Source organism: Humulus lupulus, chromosome 8, assembly GCF_963169125.1.
Source record: "Humulus lupulus chromosome 8, drHumLupu1.1, whole genome shotgun sequence".
Taxonomy (NCBI): domain Eukaryota; kingdom Viridiplantae; phylum Streptophyta; class Magnoliopsida; order Rosales; family Cannabaceae; genus Humulus; species Humulus lupulus.
The window spans coordinates 112,672,507-112,685,848 of record NC_084800.1 but is presented as its reverse complement, the minus strand read 5'-3'; positions in this window follow the sequence as shown (position 1 = coordinate 112,685,848).

The window sequence follows — 13,342 nt, the reverse complement described above, 5'->3', positions numbered from 1 at the left end:
ATTTTTATGTATGGTCTTGGGTAGTTGAGAGGGTTCATAGGTTTGATAGTTGGCTAGGGAAGTACGATACTATGTATAGTCTGAACGAGGTCTAGGATGGAATAGCTGTCCAATATGGGACAAATGATTATAGGGACCTTTCGAGGTTGACTTCCACATACAGGGAAGGGACTCCCCCTGCCTCTTCTGAAGATGGGGGAATTACGTGGTCGCCGAGCACGAGCTCGGGGGAGAGTTTCAGTTAGGTTCCTCATTACTCGTCCTTTTATTCCTTGATTGCCTGCATTATGCTAATTTTTTGTGTCTAGAAATTTCTTATAATGTGGTGTGATCGTGCAGGTACTATGAACTCCAATCTCCACACCGTGCTCGCCAGTGGTGAGGGGGCCAAGAGGAGTAAGCGCCCAAGGGCCTCGCAGAAGTATGATCGACCTGCTAAGGCCTCTAAGAGGACTGAGAAGACCCATCCTCCCCCAGCTCCCATTGTTATGAGTCCGACTGTGGATCCTGCCTCCCAGGTCGATGCTTCCACCACAGGTGTCCCCCCTTTGCCTCCTGCCATCATGGTCCACTCAACGCTCGGCCCACTTCTGAAGAAGCCCGCATCCAAAGGGCGCATGTTGTCGATCTCTACTAATGTTGATGAGTATGTCATCAACAATGCTACCAGGACTCATGGGGCTACACTTGGCTCGGACATCCTGTCTCGGGTAGGCTAGAGCATCAGCAGCTTTGAGGCTCCCCAGTGGCAGTTCTTGAACAATGCTCGGGACTACAACACCCTTTTTAACAAGGGTATTGAGCTTACTGCTGCGGTAACTTCTCTCACCTTATTATTTGTTGTGACTGTGCTTAGTGTATGTTATAACTCAATCTGTTTGTGTGCTAGTCTCTCACTACCTTTGCTCAGCTTAATTACAAGTTGAACAACGAGGTCCACTCGAGCATGTCCTATGCTCAAGAGTCGAAGGATCTTCAACTCAAGCTCGCTGACGAGTTCAAGGCCAAGAAATTAAAGATGAAGGCTGAAGTCGATCAGATGAGGGCCAAGATAGCAGAGCTTGAGAAGCTAAATGCCAAGCTCGAGGAGCTTGAGAAGATCAATGCCAAGCTTGAGGAGGAGAAAAAGGCCACCTTCGAGATAATGGAGGGTGAAAAGGCTCGTCTTCTCGAAGAGTTCAAGGAGAAGAAGGATCGGGTGGTTGACCTGGTTATGTACAAGATCTAGGCCAGCAACGCCAATCTCGACACCAACTTCCTAGGCTCTGTTGAGGAAGAGCTCGTGGCTAAATGGCAAGCTCGGCTTGATGTGGCGGAGGCTGCTCGGGAGGATGCTAAGAACGCTAAGGAGGATGCTGAGAAGGCTAAGGAGGGCGCTCCTTCCTCCTAAATCTCAATCCTGGGTTGCGTCCCTTTGAGGCCTTTGTAATAGTTTTTATCTTTTGTTTTTTATGCCCTTGGGGCTAAGACAATTTATAGCTCGTAAAAGAGCTATTTTCTTATGATATTTACAATACCGTATTTGACTTTATTATTTTAATATTTTTGCTTTACATTTCTTAAATCGAAATATTTTAAGCAATTTATATTAAAAGTTTGTCCTTATGTATGTTTATTCATACAAACACGCGGTGGATTTAAACTCGAATTTCAATACATTCATGCACAGTTTACTCGATGTATCTGTGTCCGATCTCGTTATTTGTCAAGGTCAGAACTTACTTTTACCATGCACTCGAAAGTACTTATATGGTGTGTAAGGTAGGTAGTTTAGTTATATCCTACTTTTTTAGTTACTTTTCCTCGTCCTCGGGTAGCTCCCCAAAGTTATGAGGTCGAAACTATCTTTTTTGCAAAATGTTCCAGCTTCGATCTTGACTTAGCTTGAAGTGGGTTCAATTTATATCCCGACTGCGTCGGCCAATTTTAGCTAGTTTGTTGCAAACCTATTTAGGTCGTGCTCTTGGTTCGTAATCCAAGACACTTATATATTTTCGATCTAGTTATATTTAGATCGTAGGGTTTTGCGTATCTGGTTGCATCCGGACCCTTTTTTAATATTTTGGTTATATCCAAATTATTTAAGCTCGTGTATTTGAGCTCGCGTATTTGGTTTTATCCAAACAATTTACCTTTAACAATCTGGTTATGTTCAAATTATTTAAGCTCGTGTATTTAAGCTCGCGTATTTGGTTATATCCAAACACTTTTCCTTTAACAATCTGGTTAATGGTCCAAACGTTTGCTTATTTTCGTGTATGCTATTTTTATTTATCTTTTCAAACTTATGGTATATATACCACCGATGCCCCCTTAATATCCTATGAGTGTGACCATAGGTTATTAAATTAAGAGAGTTTGCAAAAAAATACAGCATATTGAAATGAAAATGAACTTTATTCAGATTTAAACAATCTATCGACAGAAGCTTAGTAAAGATAGACAAGCATGGTTACAGGAAACATCATTCCTACACTATTGTTACACCCAGATTTCGAGACCAGATGTTATGACCTCAAAAACTGGACTCATCAGGTGTGAGCTCAAAATGTATGAAATGCATTGTATGGTCCAGTTGTATGATCTCCGAAGTAAAATGACAACCTCGACGATGTGTAACCTCGGGATTCTTTCTGATTTCGAAATGACATGACGTTGGGATACATCCGTTATCGATTGTTTTCAGATTAAACAGTCCGTGCTTGGGAAGTGTAGGCTCGAGTGTGATAGCTTCGATAGTGACAATCTACTCCAAGCATGTCTTGAAGTAGGGTGGTAAGCTCGTAGCAATACCATGAGTCTCAATAGCCACAGGGTCGATCGCTGATCTTGAAGACCCGATGAGTCATCTAGGATAACCCGTTATGTATGAACATATTTATTGTTGTATAATCCCAACATTTAAGGGATATTATTTAGTCTGTTATCCATTCCCAATTCTTATGGGACGTTTCCATATATGTAAGATATATTGCATTTAATGTCATTATTTAAATTGATATATAGAATATCTTCCCAAAATATGTGGGAATGAACTCTGTAACCTCCCCTATAAATAAAGGAAGAATGACCACTTGTAAAGGATCGATTTCTTTTCAGGCTGGAGAATATATTCTGGGGAATTCCTCTCTGAAGAATTTCCAAAAATATTTAAGCCTTAATAAAACAAACTCGTGGACTAGGCAGAGTTAACTGCTGAACCACGTAAAAACCCTCTTGTCTTTCTTTATTATTCATTCGCTTCATAGTATACGTTGTTTAATTGCTCTACTATTTAAGTTGACGAAAAATGGCGTCAACAGTTTTGTGCTTTCATTGAGAGCGTTAAGCAGTACGTACGTGACTCTATTCAGACGAAGAAGCCTCCCTAAATCAACTATGGCCGTGAATGATCCCAATATTCTTGAGGAGGAAATCCTAGAGGAAGTTGACTATCCCCGGTGCCCTGGGAAGCAGCCGATGGTGAATTCGGACTCAGATGAGAGGAGTGGATCCTCTGACTCTCGAGGAACACCTGCACCACCGGCCCCCAGGGACGACGAGGACATGTACTACAACCCTGAGCGATATGTCCCTATTGTGGAGCTTGAAAATTGTCAACTGCGAAAGCAGTTGGCGGAGGCCAAGAAATGTAACGAGGAGTTAGCCAGATTAGTTGCTGAGGCGCAGGTGGCTCAGCCCCGCCTCTGCCTAAGACCCAAGCTCCACCTCCGTGAGATGTTCATGTTCCACCATGCAGGCCTCATGGGTGACCTCGCAAAAATGCTTCCACACGAAGAACGGAGCAACCTCCGCCACCAGTAGAACAGCCTGCTCCCTCAAGGCCCCAGAGAAATACCCGGGCTAGAGCTCCTGTCAACTCAACTGCTGAGGTACCAGCCGAGACTGGGAATAACCGATCCCCTGCGACGGCTCGGACCCAAAATCCTGGTAACACGCAGAACATTCCCGAACCGGCATAGGAAAACTCGGGACCTTCTAGGCCCCGTAATGGATGGCAGCCACCATCACCCATAAGGCACCCACCATCGCCGATAAGATATCCCTCACCGCCTTGGAGAAACACGCAACCGACGCAGGGAGATAGGGAAACGCGAGCTGGGCGGAAACATGGGAATGGGGAGATTGCTAGAGAACGTACAGGTGCCCAGCCTGTGAGAAGCCAAATGTCTCGATCTCACACCATTGAGACAAGACAACCAGAAAGAAACCCATCTCGAAGCAACCGTGCAGCAAGCCATACCAACAAAGGCTCAAGAGACACCAGATCGGTTAGTATGTACAACCGAGGACGCAGAAACACTGGGAATCGAAGGGATCACCCAGACTTACGAGAACACCTAAACCAGAGTCGGGGTAATGATAACCCCTCGAACCCAGACCTAAGGGATCACCTAAATGGGCGCAAGGATCCCATGCGAAGGCACGAAGCTAGAATTGTGATCAATGATAACCAATTTCAGGTCAGACCCCCCATGGATCCAGTCCAAGAAAGGATTGATCAACTAGAAAGAGCGTTCATGCTCTTACAAAGTGAACGAGGTCGGGATCGAGGCGAAGAAATTCAACCTTTTTCAACCTTTTGAAGGGAGGCAAAAAATTTGAGTGGACAGAAGAATGCGAGTTAGCTTTTTAGGAGCTCAAGAAGCACCTCGCGGAGCCTCCCATCTTGTCAAAACCCATCATGGGGGAAATTTTGTACCTATATCTTGCTACGACCGAGCACGCCATTAGTGTCGTGCTCATCCGAGAAGTACAGAAGGTGCAAAAGCCTGTATATTATGTCAGCAAAAGATTATTGGGGGCAGAATCGAGATACCCCTTAATGGAGAAGCTGGCACTCAGCCTAATTCACTCATCTCGAAAGCTCCGACCCTATTTCCAGGCGCATCCCATTCATGTGATGACCGATCAACCACTAAGACAAGTCTTGTCTAAGCCAGAAGCCTCGGGCCGATTACTAAAATGGGCCGTTGAACTCGGACAATTCGAGATCACCTACCATCCGAGGACAACCATAAGAGAACAGGCCCTGGCAGACTTCATAGTGGAATGCACTGGAGTGACCAACAATGAAGTTATAACCCCAGCCCGCGAGCTGTGGAAACTTTATGTTGATGGGTCTTCCAATGAAAATGGGTCGAGGGCAGGAATAATACTGATCACCCTAGCCGGAAGTCGATTTCACTCCGCTTTGAGATTTGACTTCGAAGCGTCAAATAACGAGGCTGAGTATGAAGCTTTATTGGCAGGACTTCGAATAGCCAAGGTTCTCAAGGCTAAGGCAATGCATTGCTACAGTGACTCCCAGTTGGTGGTCAACCAAATCTTAGGGGAATACCAGGCTCACGGGACAAGAATGGCGACATATTTAGAAAAAGTAAAGGCAGCCCTCGAGCAATTCGAATTTTACACGATAGAATAGGTTCCCCGAGAGCAAAATTTGAATGCAGACGCCTTAGTTAGGCTCGCCACGTCCACCGAGGTTGATGAACTGAATGTCGTGCCAATCGAACGTCTATCGACACCCAGTATAACCGAGCCTGAACAGGGAGATGTATGCATGATAAACTCTGAGCCGACTTGGATGACCCCGATAATTTGGTACCTTGAGACCGGCATTCTCCCAGAAGAACAGACCAAGGCTCGAAAATTGATGTATCAGATCCCTAGGTACACCATTGTGGAGGGAAAGCTATATAGAAGAGGATACTCTATGCCATTACTTCGATGTGTGACTCCACCCGAGGCTAAGAAGATCATGGAAGAAATTCATGAAGGATTCTATGGAAACCACACTGGGGGGCATAGCCTATCCAAGAAAATCATACACCAAGGATACTTCTGGCCTACTATCAAAGCCGATTCGTTTGATTACGTCAAGAAATGCGACAAGTGTCAACGATTCGCCACAATTCCTCGAGCTCCACCTTCCAAGCTAACTATGATGACCTCCCTATGGCCATTTGCAGTCTGGGGAATCGACCTCATAGGCTCGCTGCCAACTGGCAAAGGCAGAGTCAAATACGCAGTAGTCGCAGTAGATTACTTTACGAAGTGGACCGAGGCCGAGCCTCTTACGACAATTACCTCGAAAAAAGTTTTGGACTTCGTGGTAAAGAACATCATATGCCGATATAGGGTGCTAAGGAAGATTGTGTCTGATAACGGTACTCAATTCGATAGCGATTTGTTTACCAACTTTTGTGAGAAAAACGGGATAATAAAGAGCTTCTCCTCTGTGGCCCATCCCCAAGCAAATGGCCAGGACGAAGCTGTAAACAAAACCCTAAAAAGTTCTCTGAAGAAAAAGTTGGAAGAAGCAAAAGGGAAATGGCCCGAAGAATTGCCCCAAGTTTTTTGGGCATATCGAACCATAACTCGTACTTCAATGGGACATACCCACTTTTCTCTGGCATATGGATGCGAGGCTATGCTGCTAATCGAGGTCGAAATGCCCACAGTTCGTGCCCATGCTTATGACCAAGCTTCGAACCAATCCCAGCTCGAAGTAAGTATAGACCTGATTGAAGAAAGAAGGGACGAAGCTCAGCTAAAAAATGTTGCATACCAACAGCGAGCTACTCGGTATTTCAATAGAAGAGTTCGAGATAGAAAATTCGGTGTGGGAGATTTGGTGTTGAGGCATGTGTTCTTGGCAACACGAGATCCAGCTGCTGGCGTGCTCGGGCCTAATTGGGAAGGACCTTATCAGATCGAATCATTCATCCGACCTGGTGTCTACAAGTTGGCTAGATTGAATGGGAGTTTGGTACCACGAGCATGGAATGGCGAACATCTACGACCTTACTATCAATAGTGTAGGAATGTCGTCGCTATAGGAAGTGAAATTTGACTTAAATTTTTTGGCGGTTCACTTTCCCACGTTTTATTTTTGGGTTATATTGCGACGACATGTCATCGCAGTAGAGTAAAAAATAACTGATCAGTTGATTATATTGGACTCCATAGCAATGACATGTCGTCGATACAGGGGGTGAAAATAGGTAACCAACTCTGGACAGTTGAGTTCCCTGAGCATCCTACAGCGACGATAGGTCATCGCTATAGATAAACATATTTCCCTCTTTTTTTTGACGAAGACCCTACAGAGACGACATGTCGTCGCCGTAGAGTCACTTCCCACCTCGTGTTCCCTCCAAAATCCTGGCACCCTAGTCGCTATAGGGTATTAGGTTCTAAGAATTAGTTTTAAAATAAAATAAGTTTTATAATCTTTTTATATTGATGAGTTACATATTTAAATTTAAAAATATATGCGTGTGAAAATAGAGGTGAAATTTAAGAGAGAGAGAAAGAAGTTTAGTTAAGATTTTTATTCAAATAGAAGATGATCCCAAAAGTTTCAAAGAAGTTATGTCCTCAAAAGACTCTGCTTTTTGGAATGAGACAATAAATGATGAAATGGATTCAATTATATCTAACCACACTTGGGAATTGGTTGACCATCCTCAAGGGTCTAAACCAATTGGGTGCAAATGAGTATTTAGAAGAAAATACCATAACGATGAGACTATACAAACATTTAAGGCTAGATTAGTAGCCAAGGGATTCAAACAAAAGGAGGAAATATATTATTTTGACACTTATGCACTGGTAGCAAGGAAACCTTCTATTAGATTGTTATTTGCCTTATCATCTATATATAATCTTTATGTTCACCAAATGGATGTTATAACGACATTCCTAAATGGAGATCTCGAGGAGGAGGAGGTCTATATCGAACAACTGGAGGGTTTTGTTCTTCAAGGAAATGGAACATAAAGTGTGTAGACTTGTCAAATCATTATATGGTTTGAAACAAGATCCAAAACAATGGCAAGAGAAATTTGATAAAGTCATTGTTTTAGATGGGTTTAGACACAACAACACGAACAAGTATTTATACTCTAAAACTTGTGATGAATATGTCATACTAGTGTGTCTTTATGTATATGATATGTTGATTTTGAGTAATGACATGAGAGGAATAATAGAAACAAAGAGGTTTCTATCTTCTAACTTCAAGATGAAAGACCTTGGAGAGGTCGATACCATTCTAGGTATCAAAGTTAGAAGAAATATTAGGAGTCAAGCCCATTATGTCGAGAAAGTGTTTGAAAAATTTAGTCATCTCAAAATCAAAGAGGCAAATACACCATTCGATTCAAACATGAAGTTTGAAAAGAATGAAGGAAGAGCAGTGGCTCAATTAGAATATGCAAGTGCAATAAGGAGTCTAATGTATGCCACTCATTGTAAGACATTGCATATGCGGTTAGTAAACTTAGTAGGTTTACTAATAATCCAAGTATCAAGCATTAGAATCTTATTGAAAGGATTCTAGGCTACCTTAAGTGTACCAAAGAATATAGCCTTCACTATTCAAATTTTCCTAGGATACTTGAAGGATATTCCAACACTAGTTGGATATCGGGAGTGAGAAACAATCTCTTCACCACCGGTTGGGTGTTTACTCTTGGAGGAGGTGCAATCTCTAGGGGTTCTAAGAAACAAACTTGTATATCACACTCAACCATGATAAGTGGATGGTTTCAACACTAAAACATTTGTGAGTTCCATCAAAGATGGTTAATGTTAGATGCTACCGAGTGAGGGTTAAACTAAGGGTTTTTATTGAAGTTCAGTTGAGTGCAAAAAACGTCTACAAAGGTAGCAAAAACTGTAAGCACTTCACCTATGTGAACTTAGAGGTGGTGCTACCTCTCATGGGAGTTGGATTTTCTCCCCCAAAGTTCATGAAAGGATGAACATATGACCATATTTGTGCTATGCGAGAAAAGTGGGAAAATGAATAATCACTTGGAGGTGTGTAAGGTATCGCCAGTTTTATCATAAGAAATACCATGTTCAAGCATTTAAGCAACCAATTATTTCAATAAGACTTTATGTTATTTTCACTAATATAAAGTTCAAGTCGAAAGTCACTTTATTTTAGGCACCAATACTATTTTGAGCTAGAGGAAGAAGTTTGTATTTAACCAGGTGGGGGAATGTCAGGATTGGTTAAAATATAAAGTCTAAGTGTTCTTACACAAGCTAGGTGGAAAACACTAAATGATTTCACATAGAGAAGATGTGAAAATTGACCTTTTGTTATAGACATTTAAAAATTGTGTTTTTGGGTCCAAAGTGATACATTGAGGTATCTAAGAATAACCAAAAAGTTTAGGAGCATTTGGAGGTGTTTAAGGTCACTTTTGAGAAGTTTGAACTACCTAGATGGTGATGCAGGAGGCGATGCACAGGAGGCAACGTGTTGCCTTACGTGTTCGTACAAAGACGTGTTTTAAGCTCCAAATGATGTGTTTAAAAGCTCTAATCCTATTGGTTGGACCTAATGACGGTGCCTACACTATAAAAGGGTTCTCTTAGAGTTTTGATAGTCTTGATCACTCTCTCAAATCTCTCTCTATCCTCTCTCTCTTGCTCTCAAGATTAGGTTTGGCCATTGATGTCACTGGGCTGACCAGCCCAACCTGCAAAATGGGCCAAAGAGGCCAAATTTGAGCAGCTCGAATTTGATTGGGCCATTTTAGCTACAACCCATATATGAATGGATCGGCCACGACCCAAACAAATCTTAACCCATTTGACCCAGCCCGGGCCGAACCTATTGCTATATTAAAAATATATACATACATATATCATATCTATTTTTGTTGACATCATTTTTAGTCAACTTAATTATGAAGAGCACGAAACAATATTTCAGGAAAAAAAATAGATGATCACAAGAGCATTTTACGTGGTTCAGTAGTTAAAATTTGCATAGTCCACGAGTCAATATTATTGATCATACTCTCTCAAAGCTTTTTCAGAAAACAATTTGGCAAAGTATTCTTAGTAAAAAATTTGTGCTTCTCAACAAATGAAATTCCCCAGACTATTTATAGACCTGGTTGACAGAATATCTTCCCATTCTTTCGGGAAGTTACAACCAATTATTCAAATTTCAAATAAATGCTAATAAAAACATTAATTACATAATATCCCATGATAATTGAGACTTGATATTTGATAACAACAAATCCCTTAGGAATAGGGATTTCGTAATAACTGTCATGTGTAAAATGCATTCCTGAGCTCGATTGTAAGGTTGACGCGCTTTCGAGATCGAGAAAGACTTCGAGCTCGTTATTCCATTCAGCCTCCTCCTCACGTAAAGGTTTCATCGAACTCACTCCTCTGACACCAATGCCTTTGAGCCTGCAACTAAGAATCGAACAATACCCACATGCTTCGGAGAAGATTCTTGCTTTCGAGCTTGAAACTTAAGCTCGAACCTTTCAACTTGTGCTTGATCGCCAATAACAATAGATCAGGAACCATCCCAATAACAACTTCGGCCAATGCTTGTTATTTTCGAGCTTACGCTTTTCGAGCCTACATTTTGAGGCTCATTTATTCATTCTCAAAATTTGGGTGTAACAATTTTAATTTACTGATATTTCTAACCTACAGTCTAACCCTAAATATGTGTCGCCGCCTGCGTATCTTTCTACTATCTCTCTTCTCTGCATTTCACTCTTGAGTCTTGACCACTACCTAGCGGAGGCAGCTCCATCTCCAGGTGACTTTCTATTCCAGGCAGCTTCTTCTGTAGGTAGCTCCATCTCTAAGCGGCTCTCGGCTCCAAGCGAAGCTCCAAACAAAACTCCAGGCGAAGGCACGGTCGAAGAATCTCTAGAAGAGGTACTGTAATTTAATTTTATTCATATAATATATATAATGACAATGTTCTAATTGGCTCTATTTTCTTTTATATATATTTCACACATGTTAATCTTGTTTTGGTATTGAAGTATTCACGTGAATCATGTTAGAGTATTATTACTATATATACATATATTTTTACTCTTATATTCATTTTCTAACATTTGTGTTTTACCTGTTAGGTATTTACCTATTGGTATCAATAGCACATATGTTGTGGGAGTTTGCATGGCTATATTACTGCATGCAAACTCCCTTATTGTCAAGCTTAACGAGTTTAGAGAGGAAAATGCATATTAGGTATAGAGATCTTTTAGAATTTATTAACGAGTATGTGGAACAAAGTGGATAAGAATTTATATAGTATGTCACTCTTTGTGTTATATTTATCTCTTTTTTATTATGGCCTTGTACTTTGCGGGTAAAACAACTTAATTACAAGTGAAAAGTAGATTGTATATGTTTGACCTATGAGAAAGAGAGCACCACATACTATGCCTGATAAACTAATTGACCCATTAATAGCTCAACGATTAAAGTGTGTAGATGGTAATGATCCAAAGTATTTCGAGTGTGCCTATCCCCATTAAGAAGAGTCTACTTAGCAATTTTGAAGAATCACCATTTGTGGACGCCATCACACTAGTAGAGATGTCAAAATTAAAACTTATCTTCCCAACATGAACATATATGATGGAATGATATATGGATCTGAATGATGGTATTGCGGAGTACAAATAAAGAATGTTCACTACAATCATTCTCTGTGAACCATGTATGTACCTTGTTGCTACTTGTTAACCATTTTTCATTTTATTTATTAATCTTGTGTTTGGTACCCCGTGTTAGAATATATTATATTAGATTATATCATATTTTTATATAATACTATATTTAATATTGACTTTTATTAAAATATTGTATATTTATATGTAAATACTAGTCAATACCAAACAAATTATATAAAAGGTTGCCATACAATACAATTTATAATAATTGTATTATAATATTATAGAATACAATACGGTACAATATGACACAGTACAATATGATACAGTATAGTACGGTGCATCAAACACACCCTAAGTATATTAAAGATTCTAATTTTTGAAACACTCAAAACAAGGTTTAGATTTATTAACAAGTACCTAGTTCTAGGAACCTAGTCCAAGGTAATGTAAATCCACTATCAAGAATATGATGTTCATACAATTTACATATTCAATCCAAACAAATTGAAGTACACAATATTACACTTGTATAGTTGAATTTACACAAACACTACTCTTGAGCATCTCGCTCAAGAATGAGCTTCTGAATTCCTTTAGAAGACTTTAGTCGAACTCCCTTAAACTTTACCTCCAAGATCTCCTCAAGGTTGAATCAAGTATCCCGCAAAAACAACGACTCTCACTGCAACCGAAGCTAGAACTCAATAGCCACCTACAAAATAAAACTTTACAGAGCAACAAAGAAAGATGAAGGAAGAAGGTGACCTAAGCAGTCATAACTACTGAGATAATTTTGCCAACAAACTATGACACTTACAATATCCTATAATCATTTTTAGTAATATTCCCATTCTAAGGCTCATAGGTTGAACTTTGAACATATTTAATTAGTTTTTCCAGTTTTACTTTCAAAACACAAACATTAATTTAGGATGGTCAATGACTTAAAAAAAATATATTATTCTTTTATTACTTTATTTTATATACAACAAAGTTGTTACATTTTATAAACATGCAACCAATTTGTTACTATGAATAAATATAAATTTTCATTTAAAACTTAATTGTTACAAAATCTAGTTGATATCAATTACTATATAGTTACAGAAATTATTATAGGCAAAAAGAAATGAGAAAAAGGGGAGAAACTTATTCCAATTAGTCAACCTTAGCATTGAGTTTAATAAGTTTCTCTAACAATTTAAATGCCTCTTTATACAAAAGCATAAAACAGCTCCGGGTAAATGATTGACACGTGGCAGATCAAATTAGGCCCTTCTCTAGCTCGCCACAGTGCATGGATATTTAGAGCGTACATTTGCCCCCCAAGCCCCTGCTCGTGACCCATGACGTTATCTGTGACCTTCACAGCGAGGGCTTTTAAATTTCCCTTTCCACTCTTCATGTTCCGCCCACTGCGTAGGTATCGGACACGTGGAGCGCTGTGGTTGGCAACTGTTCAGTTTCTAAGAATTGCATTAAATGGCCTAGCCTACTTTCGGTCGTCGTTTCGCCTCTCGAGTTATGACCCTCGTATCTCGCATTAATTTGATCGAATGGTCCTCATTTTTTATGCCTCTTACGTATATATAAGGTTGGCCATCTCCCGTATTAGCCACCCTTCATTTGAAATTTTTTCCTCATTTTCTCTCTTTTTAGTCTTAGAAGCTTTTATTCTTCTGATCATCATACCAGAGATCCCTACGTTCTCGCCACAAGAGTTTCTTCCTCAATCCAGCTTTAAGGATTCCACCAGGACCCTGATTCCTACACATTTTGTGACTTTCACACGGAAAATACACTGTAAGTCCTCTGCCTGTTGCATGTTTTGATCTTTCCGTTTCTCTGTTAGGTAAACCTCTTTCTTAGTCGCA